The following is a 13,619-nucleotide window of genomic DNA, read 5'->3' on the forward strand; positions in this document are numbered from 1 at the left end:
CTCCATATGAAATGAAATCCAATGAGAGATTTCACAAACACAGAACTTTACACGATGTAGTGTTACATCAGGTTTATTCTTATGAAGAATGCAGTATATATGTACATCTACGTACGCCACAAACTCCCATATGATGCATGGTGGAGGATACCATGAACCATCTAATACTCATTTCCTTTACTGTTCGTCCCGCAAATAGAGCAAGGGAAAAACGACTGTCTAAAAGTCTCTGTACAAGTCCTAATTTGTCACATCATATCTTCATGGTCCTTATGTTGGTGGCAGTAGAATCTTTCTCCAGTTGGCCTCAAATGACAGTTCTCTAAATTTCTGTGATAGTGCCTTGTGAAGCGAATGTCAGCTTCGCTCTAGGTATTCCCATTTTTTACGAAGTGTGTCTGTAATATCTGCATGCTGTTTGAAGCTACTGGGAACAAATCTAGCAGCCCACCTGCAAATTACTTTGACAACTTCCTTTAATCCGATACGGCAGGGTTCCCAAACCCATAAACAGTACTTAAGATTGGGTGGGTCGCACTAGCGTCCTATATGCCGTCACTTCTATAGATGAACTACACTTTCCCAAAATACTTCCAGTAAAGCGAAGTTGAGCATTTGCCCTCCCCACTACCAATCTGATGCGCCCACCCTATTTCCTACTGGGTTGCAATGTTGCATCTAGATACTTAATTGGTGTGATTGTGTCAAGCTGCACACTACAAATGCTGTACTCGAACATTACAAGATTGTTTTTACTACTCATCTTCATTAACCTAGATTTTTCTACGTTTAGAACAAGCTGCTGTTCATTACACTAACTGGAAATTTTGCCTAAGTCCTCTTGTATACTCCTACTGTCACCTAAGGACAACACCTGCCCATATACCACAGTGACATCAACAAACTGCTATAAATTGCTCATCCTGTCAATCAGGTCATTTATGTGTGTTGAGAAATAAAGCGGTCCTATCACAATTCCGTGGGGCACTCCTGGCAGTACCCTTGTCTCTGATTAACGTTTACCATCAAGGACAACATACTGGGTTCTATTACTTAAAAAGTCTTCTAGCCACTCTAATATCTGAGAACGTATACCATGTGATCAGACCTTAGTCAGCAGTCTGCAGTGGGGCATCATGTGAAATGCTGTCTGGAAATCTAGGGATATGAAATTTGCCTGGTATCCTCAATCCATGGTTCATAGGATATCACGTAAGATAAGGGCAAGCTGACTTTCACAGGAGCAATGCTTTCTAAATCTCTGCTGATTTGTGGACAGAAGCTTTTGTGTCTCAAGGAAATTTCTTATATTCAAACTCAGAATGTGTTCAAGGATTATGCAGCAAACCAGCATTAAGGATATTGGTGTTAAATTATGTGGGCCAGTCATTTACCTTTCTTATATACAGGACGTGGTTGCGTTTTTTTTCCAGTTGTTTGAGACTTTTCGCTGGGCAAGAGGCTCGCGATAAATGCTGTCTAAGTAAGCTGCAGAGATTGGGTAAAACTAAATTGGGACTCCATCTGGACCTGGTTACTTATTTGTTTCTGAGCCTCTCAGTTTCTTCTCTATGCCACAGATGCAAATTTCTGTGTCCACTGTGTGGAAGTGTGTATGACTGTTAAACAGCGATATGTTTGTACAATCCTCCCATGTGAATGATTTCTTAAACGTGAAGTTTAATACTTCAGCTTTCATTTGCTGTCTTCTGTTGCCACTACAGATTTGTCGATGGATAGAAACCTTTGGCTCGCTTGGTGATTTTACATATGACCAGAGTCTTGTTGGATTCTTGGCAAGATCTTTTGCTAACGTATGATGGAGGAAGTTGTTTTATGCTTCACACATTGATCTTCTTGTTGACACTTGAATTTCTACTAACTTAGATGCAGAGCTCCACACTGCTGTGAATAACTTCTGCAACCTGCATCCATTTGAACCTGCATTTACCATCTCTTTGTCTGGTTTAACTTACCCCCCTCCCCCCACCACCCACCCACACACACACACACACACACACACACACACACACACTCGCTCTCTTTCCTCCAGAGACATGATTCCTCCATGTCTCAGACTCAGAACGTGTCATATCATCTGATATCTTCTTTTCGTCAAATTGTACCACAAATTTATTTCCTTTTCAATTCTATTCGGTACTTCCTCATTAGTTCTGTCTTCAGCATTCTTCTCTAACATCACAGTTCAAAAGCTTCTATTATTGTCTTGTCCAGACTGCTTAGCAATCATGTCCTGCTTTCGTACAATGCTGCACTCCATACAAATGCCTTCGGAATCCTTCCTAACTCAAATTTATATACCATGTTACCAAATTTCTCTTCTTCAGAAATGATTTTCTTGCCATCACCAGTCTACTTAATTTTAGTGTCTCATTACCTAATCTAATGCCCTCAGCATCACCTGATATAATTTGACATTATCCCCTTACCCTTGTTTTTGTTTTGTTAAAGCTCATGTTACATTATCCTTTCAAGACGTTGCCCATTCCATTCATTGCACTCCCAAGTCCTTTTGCTGCCTCTTACAGAGTTACAATACCATCTCCAAACCTCGTGGTTTTTATTTCTGCTCCCTGAACTTTAATACCTTATGCAAATTTTTCGTTGGCTGCATTTACTGATTGTTCTGTGTTCAGATTGAATTACATGGGGTTAGGCTACAACCCTGTCTCACTCCTTCCAAATCACATCTTCCCTTGCATGCCCTTCAACTCTTATGCCTGCCTCTGGTTTTGTTACACCTCTGGTTTCTTTACAAGTAGTGTATAACCTTTCGCTCACTTCATTTTACCCATACTACCTTCAGAATCTCAAGAAATATATTCCAATCAACGTTGTTAAAAGCTTTCTCTATGTCTGCAAATGCTACAAATGTAGGTTTGCCTTTCCCAAACCTATTGTCTAACATTGCCTTGCAGTTTCCTACATTTCTCTGGAACGTGCACTGATCTTCCATGAGGTCAGCCTCTGCCAGTAGTCCTACTGTTCCTTCGACTGTTTGTGTCAGTATTTTGTAACCATAACTTTTGTACTGATAGTCCATAATATTCACGTGTGTCAGGCCCTTCTTTTTGGAATTAGAATTATTACATTATTCTTGAAGCCTGGGAGGTATTTCCTAACTCATAGCATGCAAAAGAAAACACCCATAGTAGGCTGTACAATAATATCCTTTATTTGTCGTGCAATTGGGTCATTTCAACATTAAGTAATTTTGAAGCACTTATACATAAGTGTTATGTAGTTCATTGTACTTGTGTTGCATGCAGTCAAAAAGTCATTCATATGTGAAGCCATACGTGAAATAATCCATGTAAGATAAAACATCATCCTAGAGCTGTATAAGAGTTGCAGTTCATACACAGTATGGTACAGTTACACAGTTCACCAAGTTTTCACTCTTAGTTTATGATGTAGATGTTTTATTTCACATATGGCTTCACATATGGAATGACTTTGATTGTATTGCACATCACGTATGACATATTGCATGATGCTTATGTATAAGTGTTTGAAAATGACTTGTTGTTGAAATTGCCCCATTCACAATGACTGGCTCTCCCAAGTATATGAGTTCTGATGGAATGTTGTTTACTCCAGCAGTGTTTTATCAGCTTAAGTCTTTCAATGCTCCGTCATATTCTGCTTGCTATATCATATCTCCTATCTCATTTTCATCAACTTCTCTTCCCTTTCTGTAATATTGCCATAGAGATCATTTCCTTTTATGTATTTCATCCACTTTTCAACTTTACCTTCATTGCTGAGAACTAGTTTCCCATTTGAGCTCTTGATATTGATGCACTGCTTTTCTTTTCTCCAGACGTCACTTTAATTTTCATGTAGGTGGTGTCTACATCTCTCCTAGTTACACATGGTTCTGTATACTTATATTTGTCCTCAAGTCATTCCTGCTTAGGCATTTTTCACTTCCTGACAGTCTCATTTTTTAGATGTTTTTATTCCTTTTTGGCCTGCTACATTTGGTGCCTTTTTATTTTTTTCTGTTTTATTCAGTATCTCCTGTGATATTGAAAGATTTGTACTAAGCCTTGTCTTTTTACCCATTTGATCCTCTGCAGTCATCACTTTTTCATCTCCCAAAGCTACTCATTCCTCTTCTGTTATATTCCATTCCTCTGTTTTAGACAATTGTTGTTTAATGTTCTCTTTTGAACTCTCCACAACCTCTGGTTCTTTCAACTTATCTTAGTTCCATCTCCATAATTATCTAACTTTCTGCAAATTCTTCAGTTTTAATCTAAATTTCATAAACAGTAAATTAAGTCAGAGTCCACATTTGATCATGGAATTGTCTAACAGTTTAAATCTGGTTTCAAACAACTGTCTTACCATTATACACTGAAGAGCCAAAGAAACTGGTATACCTCCCTAATATCGTGTAGGCCCTCTGCGAGCAAGAAGTGGTGCTGCAACATGACATGGCATGAGCTTGACTAATGTCTGAAGTACCGTATTTACTCGAATCGAAGCCGCACTTTTTTCCGGTTTTTGTAATCCAAAAAACCGCCTGCGTCTTAGAATCGAGTGCAAAGAAAGTGGAAGTTCTGAAAAATGTTGGTAGGACCTGCCACAACTAACTTCTGCCGTCGAATATATGTAGCGCTACACGGGCATGCTTTGCAGGCACAAAGATAAATACTGGCGCCAAAACCTCTGTGTCAGTAAATAAATTAAAAAAAGGTGGAAGACGAGCTTTTTTTCTCCGCCCCGAGTTTCGACCACTGCATTTTCATACATTATCCAACGAAGTAAATACAAATTCCATATTGTTCATCTTCGAATGTTGCAGCATTTCAATGTACTATGAAAATCGGACTAACCAGACTGTTTGGGATGTTTGTCAATATGGCCAACTCTACGTTCTGAATTTTTTCCTACCTGTGGCAAGAGATGGTTGCTAATAGGAACTTTTATGAATTGTGAATCACATGCAGTATTCTCTTCATCATAAGAATAATATGAATATAAACATTTTGCTATGTATTGTTTCGTGTTTGCTGCTATATCATTTAAATCCTGTCTGCCTAATAAACTACAAAACTAGAGTGAGACAACAGCAAATGTGGAAGAATATACATATCATGTCATGTTTATATTCGTATTATTCTTATGCGTAATAGTGATACAGCCAGAAATGAAGCACAGCAATTGACTAGATTTTTAAATCTAAGATGACTCTAATTTCTGTGCGGAATGTAAAGTACTAAAGAGGCGTCTGCAAAGATTTTCAAACAGAGAAAGATTTTTGCTAAACTCTCGTTCAGAACATCTTCTATCATACGCAGTCTATTATTTGGTTCTTGTTGATCATTATCAAAGAAAGCAGCAGTGTAAGTAACAACAAATAGCAGTCTCTTGCCATTGTTCCACTAATGAGACGATTCCTCTCTCCCTTTTCTTTTTTTTTAAATTGTAAGCGGCGTTAGCACACTCAAAAGCAAGCCATGCCACGAGCGGCGACAGACCTTAAACACTCATTATCAGAATGCGACAAACAATGCATTACACAGTACAATAAAGCATTTTCAGCTTAGAGTGACGTAAACACCCATACCAAAGAGAATGGCACTTATCAGATCAAAGAAAAATAAGCAATCAATTCAAACCAGACGAAGCACGTGAAAAAGGAAGGGTACCCGTATAAATACGGACGGAGCGCCTGACGCCTGGTAAGCTTAACTGCTAAGCTTACAATTTGAACCAAACTACTGTAGCTGTATCGTCATTCATTCAACCTAAATTGTGTCTCATATTACAGTGGACCAACTTTGTTTCGATTTGGAGGTGCGGCCTAAAACTTTTCTCTCCCCTTGAATTTCGAGTCTCAAATTTCAGGTGCGGCTTAGATTTGGGAAAATTTTTTTTCCTTGATTTCGAGTCTCATTTTTCGAGTGTGGCTTAGATTCGAGTAAATATGGTAGTACTGGAGGGAATTGACACCATGAATCCTGCAGGTATATCCATAAATCCATAAGAGTATGGGCGAGTGGAGATCTCTTCTGAGCAGCACCTTGCAAGGCATCCCAGATATGCACAGTAATGTTCATGTCTTTGGAGTTTGGTGGCAAGCGGAAGTTTTTAAATCCAGAAGAGTGTTCCTGGAGCCACCTTATAGCCATTATGGATGTGTGTTGCATTGTCCTGATGGAATTACCCAAGTCCGTCAGAATGCACAGTGGATTTGAATGGATGCAGGTCATCAGACAGGATGCTTACATACCTGTCACCTGTCAGTCGTATGTAGATGTATCAGGGGTCCCATAGCACTCCATCTGCACACACCCCACACCATTACAGTCTCCACCATCTTGAACAGTCCCCTGCTGACGTGCAGGGTCCATCCATTCATGAGGTTGTCTCCTTACCCATACACGCCCATCTGCTCGATACAATCTGAAATGATACTCATTCGACCAGGCAACATGTTTCCAGTCATCAACAGTCTAATGTCGGTGTTGATGGGCCCAGGTGAGGTGTAAAGATTTGTGTTGTGCAGGCATTAGGTGTACACGAGTGAGCGTTCGGCTCCGAAAACCCATATTGATGATGTTTTGTTGGATTGTTTGCACGCTGACATTTGTTGATGGCCCAGCATTGAAATCTGCAACAATTTGCGGAAGGGTTGCATTTCTGTCGCGTTGAATGATTCTCTTCAGTTGTCATTGGTCGCATTCTTGCAGGATCTTTATCTGCTTGTAGCGATGTCAGAGATTTGATGTTTTACAAGATTCCTGATATTCATGGTACACTCGTGAATGGTGGTATGGGAAAATCCCCACTTCATTGCTACTTCGAAGATGCTGTGTCCCATCGATCGTGTGCTGACTGTAACACCATGCTCAAACTCACTTAAATCTTGAAAACCTGCCATTGTAGCAGCAGTAACTGATCTAACAACAGTGTGAGAGACTTGTTTTATACAGGCATTGCTGACCGTGGCGCTGTTTTCTGCTTGTTTACATATATCTATATTTGATATACCAGTTTCTTTGGCACTTCAGTGTATAATCAGTTTGAAACTTTCCAGTCTCCAAGCAACTTCCGCTTTCATTCTTTTCCTCTTGTCCTCATATTCTCCTACTATTTTTCCTTCTCTTCCACCTCTCGCTGTGGGGGTATAATCAAATGAAAACCCATCTCCCTCCACAGTGGGACCATAGAATGGTTCCATTGAAAAGTAATCACAACATGCGTTAAGACATTTATCCCACTGGGAGACGAGATGATCAGTTTATCTTTTGTAAATCATCATCGGTCGCTGACTGATCCACAACTGCACCTACTCTGCATTTCGTTGCCCGACTGAAATCCATGTCCATACATGTCTTTCTTCAGGTCACGGAAGATGTGAAAATCACACAGTGAATTATCCGTATTGTATGGAGGGTGTTGTAGTGTTAAGTGTTTCCCAATGACATTGCTCAACCATAGCCTTTGTCCGATTGGCATTTTGGGTGTGGCCATTATCATGCAACAGGATGGTCCTGTCCGACAGCATTCCTGGTGTTTTGACGTTATGATGTGTCGCAGTTTCTGCAAAGTGTCTTCATAATGTTGCAGATTGATTTTGATTCCATATTTGAGGAACCCAATGAGCAGAGGGCGCCTGCAGTGACAGGAGGAGGTTATTATATTATACTCTTACTAGAACTTGTGTGAACAGCTTTGGATTTCTTTTGTGGAGGAGGTAGGGATGTTTCCTTTGGTAGCTTTTCTGCTTGCCCTTGGACCCGAAGTGCTGGTGCCATGTGAGGTCCTGATGAACTCCTTATTCGTCTCTGAATAACTACTGCAACCTATATCCTCCTGAATCTACTTACTGCATTCATCTTTCGGTCTCCCTCTACAGTGTTTACACACCCCTCCCAGTTCTCCACCCCCACCCCACATACACTTCCCTCCAGTACTAAACTGATGATTCCTTGACATCTCAGTGTGTGTCCTATCTACTGATATCTTCTCTTAGTCAAGTTGTGCCACAATTTCTTTTCTCTCAAGTTCTATTCAATACCTCTTCATTAGTTATATGATCTATCCATCTACTGTTCAGCATTCTTTTGTAGCACCATATTTCAAAAGTTTCTGTTCTCTTCTTGTGTGAATTGCTTGAAGGTATGTGCATCAGTTTTTATTGTCAAAAGTAATAACACATTCGGACGTGAAACAATACTGTAAATATGATTACAGCTGGATTCAATTACAATAGTGTGTAATGATTTTCGAGGATGCAGTTAGGCAGCAGCCTAATAGTACAGCTTTAATTGCTGTGGTTGAAGTGAGCAGTGATCGTATTTGCAGTCTTTCTTCTTCTCTGAATGTTTTATTAGTTTCAACATTATAAACTTATCCAGTAACTTTCACCGATCCACCTGCCAAGCCCCTGATTAATTTTTAAAAAAATTGATACATTGCATTTAAATGGAGATTGCTTGACGAGACATCTGTGTAGTTTTCATTATATGTATGGAGTAAAGAAGCTTATTACAAATGTAAATGAACTCATCGTTTGGAGTTTTAATTATGCCGCTGTACTGTGTGGAAGTAATAAAAAATAACTCCTATATTGTAAAAGCTGTGTCTGTTTTTGAATATATCAAATTGACACAATTATTATTATTTCTTTATATTAACATAACACAAGATACTTGTTTCATGTCATATTGGAAAAGTTGCTTGCTTTGACACATTTTACATGTCGATTCTAACAGTCGATATCTGCCTCCGTGAGAGTTGCACCTTCTATATATATCGCTTGCAATGTTCTTCCATATTACTGAAAGTTTTTGTTTTAATAGTTAAGTCTGTGTGTTTTGGGTACTGATCTTGTTGCATCATTTCAAAAACTGCTGCATCTTTGTCTGTTCTTGATAACACGAATGGATCATTTTATAAACTGCACACTTCTTCTTGAAGATGAATTCTAACACCTTCAAGACTAATTTTCAACGGATTGTTAAAGAACATGATATCCAATTCTAGAGATTTATATCTTGAAAATTTTACTTCCCTGTATTATTGTTTCAGTTCACAGCAACTTGGGAAATGATATAAATTTTCCCGCTTTATTTGCAATTTAAACAACACAAGTTTACATGAGAATCTATTAATATTTGTACACATACCAGGAATAGTGTGTTCCTTTCCATCCAAATGCAAATTCAAATTATTTAAATGATTTGTAAAATCTCTTAGGAATGCCAATTTCAATAAAAAATTACTTTATCAGCTTATTTTCAAACACTTTAGTATCCAATACATGTCCATATTCTGCCTCAACATTTTCCAAAAGATATCTAAATTTTCGATGAGATAGTGGTCAGTTTCCTCTTTGTATTATATTCATAGTTTTCAGTACATCTTTCATTGTGGCCGACATTCTGACACATTTCACACATAGCGCCTCCTGATGAATATTCAGCGAAAAGTTAAACAGTTTATTCAGTTTTTTCTTAGTTGACCAACGGAGCCATTTGTGTTACCAACTGTAACTGATGCACTGTCGGTGCAAATTGAAGAGTATTTTTCCAAACCATCAATTATATCAAAAAAGTACCAAGCGAGGTGGTGCAGTGGTTAGCACACTGGACTCACATTCGAGAGGATGACGATTCAGTCCCGCATCCGGCCATCCTGATTTAGGTTTTCCATGATTTCCGTAAAACGCTCCAGGCAAATGCTGGGATGCTTCCTTTGAAAGGGCAAGGCCGACTTCCTTCCCCGTCCTTCCCTAATCTGATGAGACCGATGACCTTGCAGTTTGGTCTCATCCCCCAAACAACCCAACCCCTTCTCAAAAAAAGTAATTGAGTAAAAACTGTTCGGTCAGTACTCTCATCCACACATAAAGAATTACATTGACAGTTTGCAATTAAATTGTGTAGTTTAATTTTTTTATGCTTTCATCTATATCAAGAATTTGACTTTTTACAGTGTTTTGTGTGAAAGCAACTGTTTCAAACTGTTCAGTGGCATCATTGTAACCAAATGCTTTTGCCATTCCTGTTGCGCATTCTTTCATGAGTACACCATCACTGAAGCATTTCTAAACTTTTGCCAGTTTTAAGTATAAGGGCTATTCAGAAAGTAGGGAACATTTTGGCATTAAAAAAAAAAAAAAAAAAAAAAAAAAACTAAGCATAAGAAATACATTTTATTATATACATCTGAAAGAGCAATTGATATACTACTTTTGCACATAGTCACCAAACACATTGGGGCACTTATCATAGCAGTGGACAAGCTTTGAAAGACCTTCGTCGTAAAATTCTGCCGCCTGAGATTTCAGCCAGTGAGTTACGCCCGCCTGGAGTTCACGTCTTCATGAAAGCGCTGTGTTGCAACCCAGTTTTTCATCTTGGTAAACAAGTGGAAGTCGCTTGGTACGAGATCGGGGCTGTAGGGCGAATGAGGGAAAATTTCCCATTTGAATGAATTAAGGAGTTCTTTAGTGCAGTTTGCCGCGTGAGGTAGGGCATTGTCGTGTAAAAACAAAATTTTGGATGTCAGTTTTCCTCGGTGTTTGTTTTGAACTGCTCTTCTAAGGCTGTGCAAAGTTTGGCAGTATGGGCAGAATTTATGGTTCCTCCACGTTTGAGAAAATCAATAAGAAGCACACCTTGGCTATCCCAAAAAACTGTCGCCATCAACTTTGTTGCTGACAAGGTTTGCAAACATTTTCTTGGTTTTTGGGGGGACCTTGTGTGCCCCCACTCCATGGACTGGAATTTTGTCTTGCAATTGACTTGTTTCACCCAAGTCTCGTCACCGGTTACGATTCGATCCAGTAATGAATCACCACATTTGTGGTAGACCTCCTGAAATGTCAGCGTTGCCCCCATTCGCTGTTCTTTATAATGCTCTGTAAGCATTTTGGGCACCTATCGTGCACATAATTTGTGGTAGCCTAGCTTTTGAGTGACAAGTTCAAACAACAAAGTCCGTGAAACTTGTGGAAAAGAAAGCGAAAGCTCCATTATTGTGAAGCAACAGTTTTCACGAATTGTTTCATCAACTTTAGCGACAAGATCGTCAGTCACAATGCTCGGGCATCCACTCTTCTCTTCATCATGAACGTTGGTTCGATCATTTTTAAACCGAATGCACCATTTCCAGATGGAACATACACTCATTACATTGTTTCTGTACACTTTGCACAGTTCACGATAAATTTCTATAGGTTTTAACAATATGCGAGAAGGAAAGTTGCTACTCACCATATAGCGGAGAAGCTGAGTCACGATAGGCACAATAAAAATATTCACACAATCATAGCTTTTGGCCATTAAGGCCTTTGTCAGGAGTAGACACACACACACACACACACACACACACACACACACACACACACACACACACACACACATGCAAGCGCAACTTGTACACATGTCTGCAGTCTCAGAGAGCTGAAACTACACTGTAGTGTACACTGTAATGTAGTTTCAGCTCTCTCAGACTGCAGATGTGTGTGCAACTTACGCTCTTGCGCGGCGCGCGGCTGCTGGCAAAGGCCTTAATGGCCGAAAGCTATGATTGTGTGAATCTTCTCTCGTATTGTTACATTCCATCCTGAATTTTCCATTGTTTGGTTCTATAGGTTTTAGGTTTTTTGCCAACAAAAACCTTATCATAGACCGCACCTCACAACTGGCGGGATTTTCAATTGCATAGCACATTTCAAATTCGAATATTGAAAAAACCAGATGCGCAGAGACATTCCCGCTGTATCGGATGGATGTCGACTGAGCTGTCGAGCATGCACATACCAAAATATGCGCGATCGGCACGTGCCAAGCAGCGTTTGATGGAAACGTTCCCTATTTTCTGAATAGCTCTCGTATAATACTGCATATGATACAGTGAAAACTCTTCTCTATAAGACTAGAAGGTTTAGTCAACTCTTGTACCTTTTCCTTAAATTTGTTCACTGAAGCTCAGAGTTTGTCATGAGTCTAACATCTGTGTGTTGCTTCATGGAGCGAAGAGGAATATCGAGCAAGATTATGTCCTTCGTTTTGGCTTAAACAATTTTTACATATTAAAAATTGAGGTTTTTCATTGGGCTTCTGAACAAATGAGTAGTTTATCTCGGCATTGAAAACAGGGTTTTCAGTATTCTTTCTTATTGACATTCTTGAGAATTGTAATAGAAAAATAGCTGCAGTTGTAACAAAAGTGAAGACCTGAATAAAAGTGCAATATTAGGAAGAGTAAATCTGAACAAAACACTGAGAGCAAGCAGGCTAATGAAATAGCAGCGCCTCTTTGAAGTTGGACAGCCAGTGAGTATGCGAGGCACTATGCTTTGAGGAAACAGTTGAAGAAATTTCCCCCCCACTCGATTGCTGATAAGTAAACAAACCAAAGGCTTGGACGTGGTTGTGATGCCAGTGCACGAATAGAGTTGGAGGGGGTGAAACAATCACTGGAGGGGAATGGCTTGTGTGTGATGCTTTGCCAGTATCCTCCGTTTCAAGACACTCTCCATTCCTTTCAACTGCTCTTCCATGTCAATTGCTGTGACTGACAGAATTACAGTGTTATCAGCAAACCTCATAGTTTATATTCCTTCTCCTTAAAAAAAAATTATCTCCAAATTTTTCTTTGGTTTCTTTTACTGCTTGCCCAGGGTAAAGACTGAATATCTTTAGGGATAGGCTACAACCCTGTCACACACCCTTGTCAATGCTTTCCTTTCATACCCTTCAAATCTTGTAACTGCCTTCTGCTATCTGTACAAGTTGCATATAACCTTTAACTCTCTGTATTTTATCTCTCCTACCTTCAGAATTCCATTGTTTATTCCAGTCAGTATAAAAGTAGACTTGCCTGATTAAGCCGATCTAACGTACCATGCACCAACCTGTAGAATGACAGTTTTGTTTTTCATGATGACAACGTCCTCCTGATTATTCCCCACTCAGAGATCCAATGGGGGGCTTTTTTACCTCTGCAGTATTTTACTCAGGAGAATGCCATCATCATTTAACCACAGCATGTCTTTGGAGGGAAGGTGGGGGAAAACACGGCTATAGCATTCCCTTTTTTTCAGCCATTTGCAGTACCAGCAAAACAAGGCTGTTGTTGGATGATGTTACAAGGCCAGATCAGTCAGTCATTCAGACTCTTGGTGCTGCAACTATCTAAAAATCTGCTGCCCCTCTAGAGGAACCACATGTTCATCTGGCCTGTCCAGACACACCTCTATTGTATTTGCAACTACGGTATGACTATCTGTATCATTGAGGCACACAAGCCGCTCCACACAGGCAATGTCCATGGTTCATGTGGGCTGTTTGTGATTTATATCGTTACAGAAATACCTCAGAAAGAAAATATTGTCACTGACAGAGTATTTGAATTGTGTAAACTACAATTTGTGTATATAAACTGCTCTCTTAACAAGACTTTAGATTCCTTAACAAAACAAATGGATGTGTAACCACTTGAGGCAGCTGGTACCCATGAGATGATTCATTCATACATTTCTTCTTATGTTTCTGATTTTCTGGATAAAGCAGAAAGATTACTGAAGTGTAGTTGTGCCTTCATTTTTCCAGTAAGAAAACAAAAATAAA

The 13,619-nt window shown here is 39.4% G+C and overlaps 1 protein-coding gene across 3 annotated transcripts in view; it reads left to right on the forward strand.

Moving 5' to 3' along the window:
- Positions 1 to 13,619, forward strand: part of LOC124596370 (cleavage and polyadenylation specificity factor subunit 1) — a 299,255-nt gene that overhangs the window by 27,686 nt on the left and 257,950 nt on the right. The gene's annotated exons all lie outside the window — the stretch shown is intronic.

The sequence above is a fragment of the Schistocerca americana genome, chromosome 2 (genome assembly GCF_021461395.2).
Source record: "Schistocerca americana isolate TAMUIC-IGC-003095 chromosome 2, iqSchAmer2.1, whole genome shotgun sequence".
Classification (NCBI taxonomy): domain Eukaryota; kingdom Metazoa; phylum Arthropoda; class Insecta; order Orthoptera; family Acrididae; genus Schistocerca; species Schistocerca americana.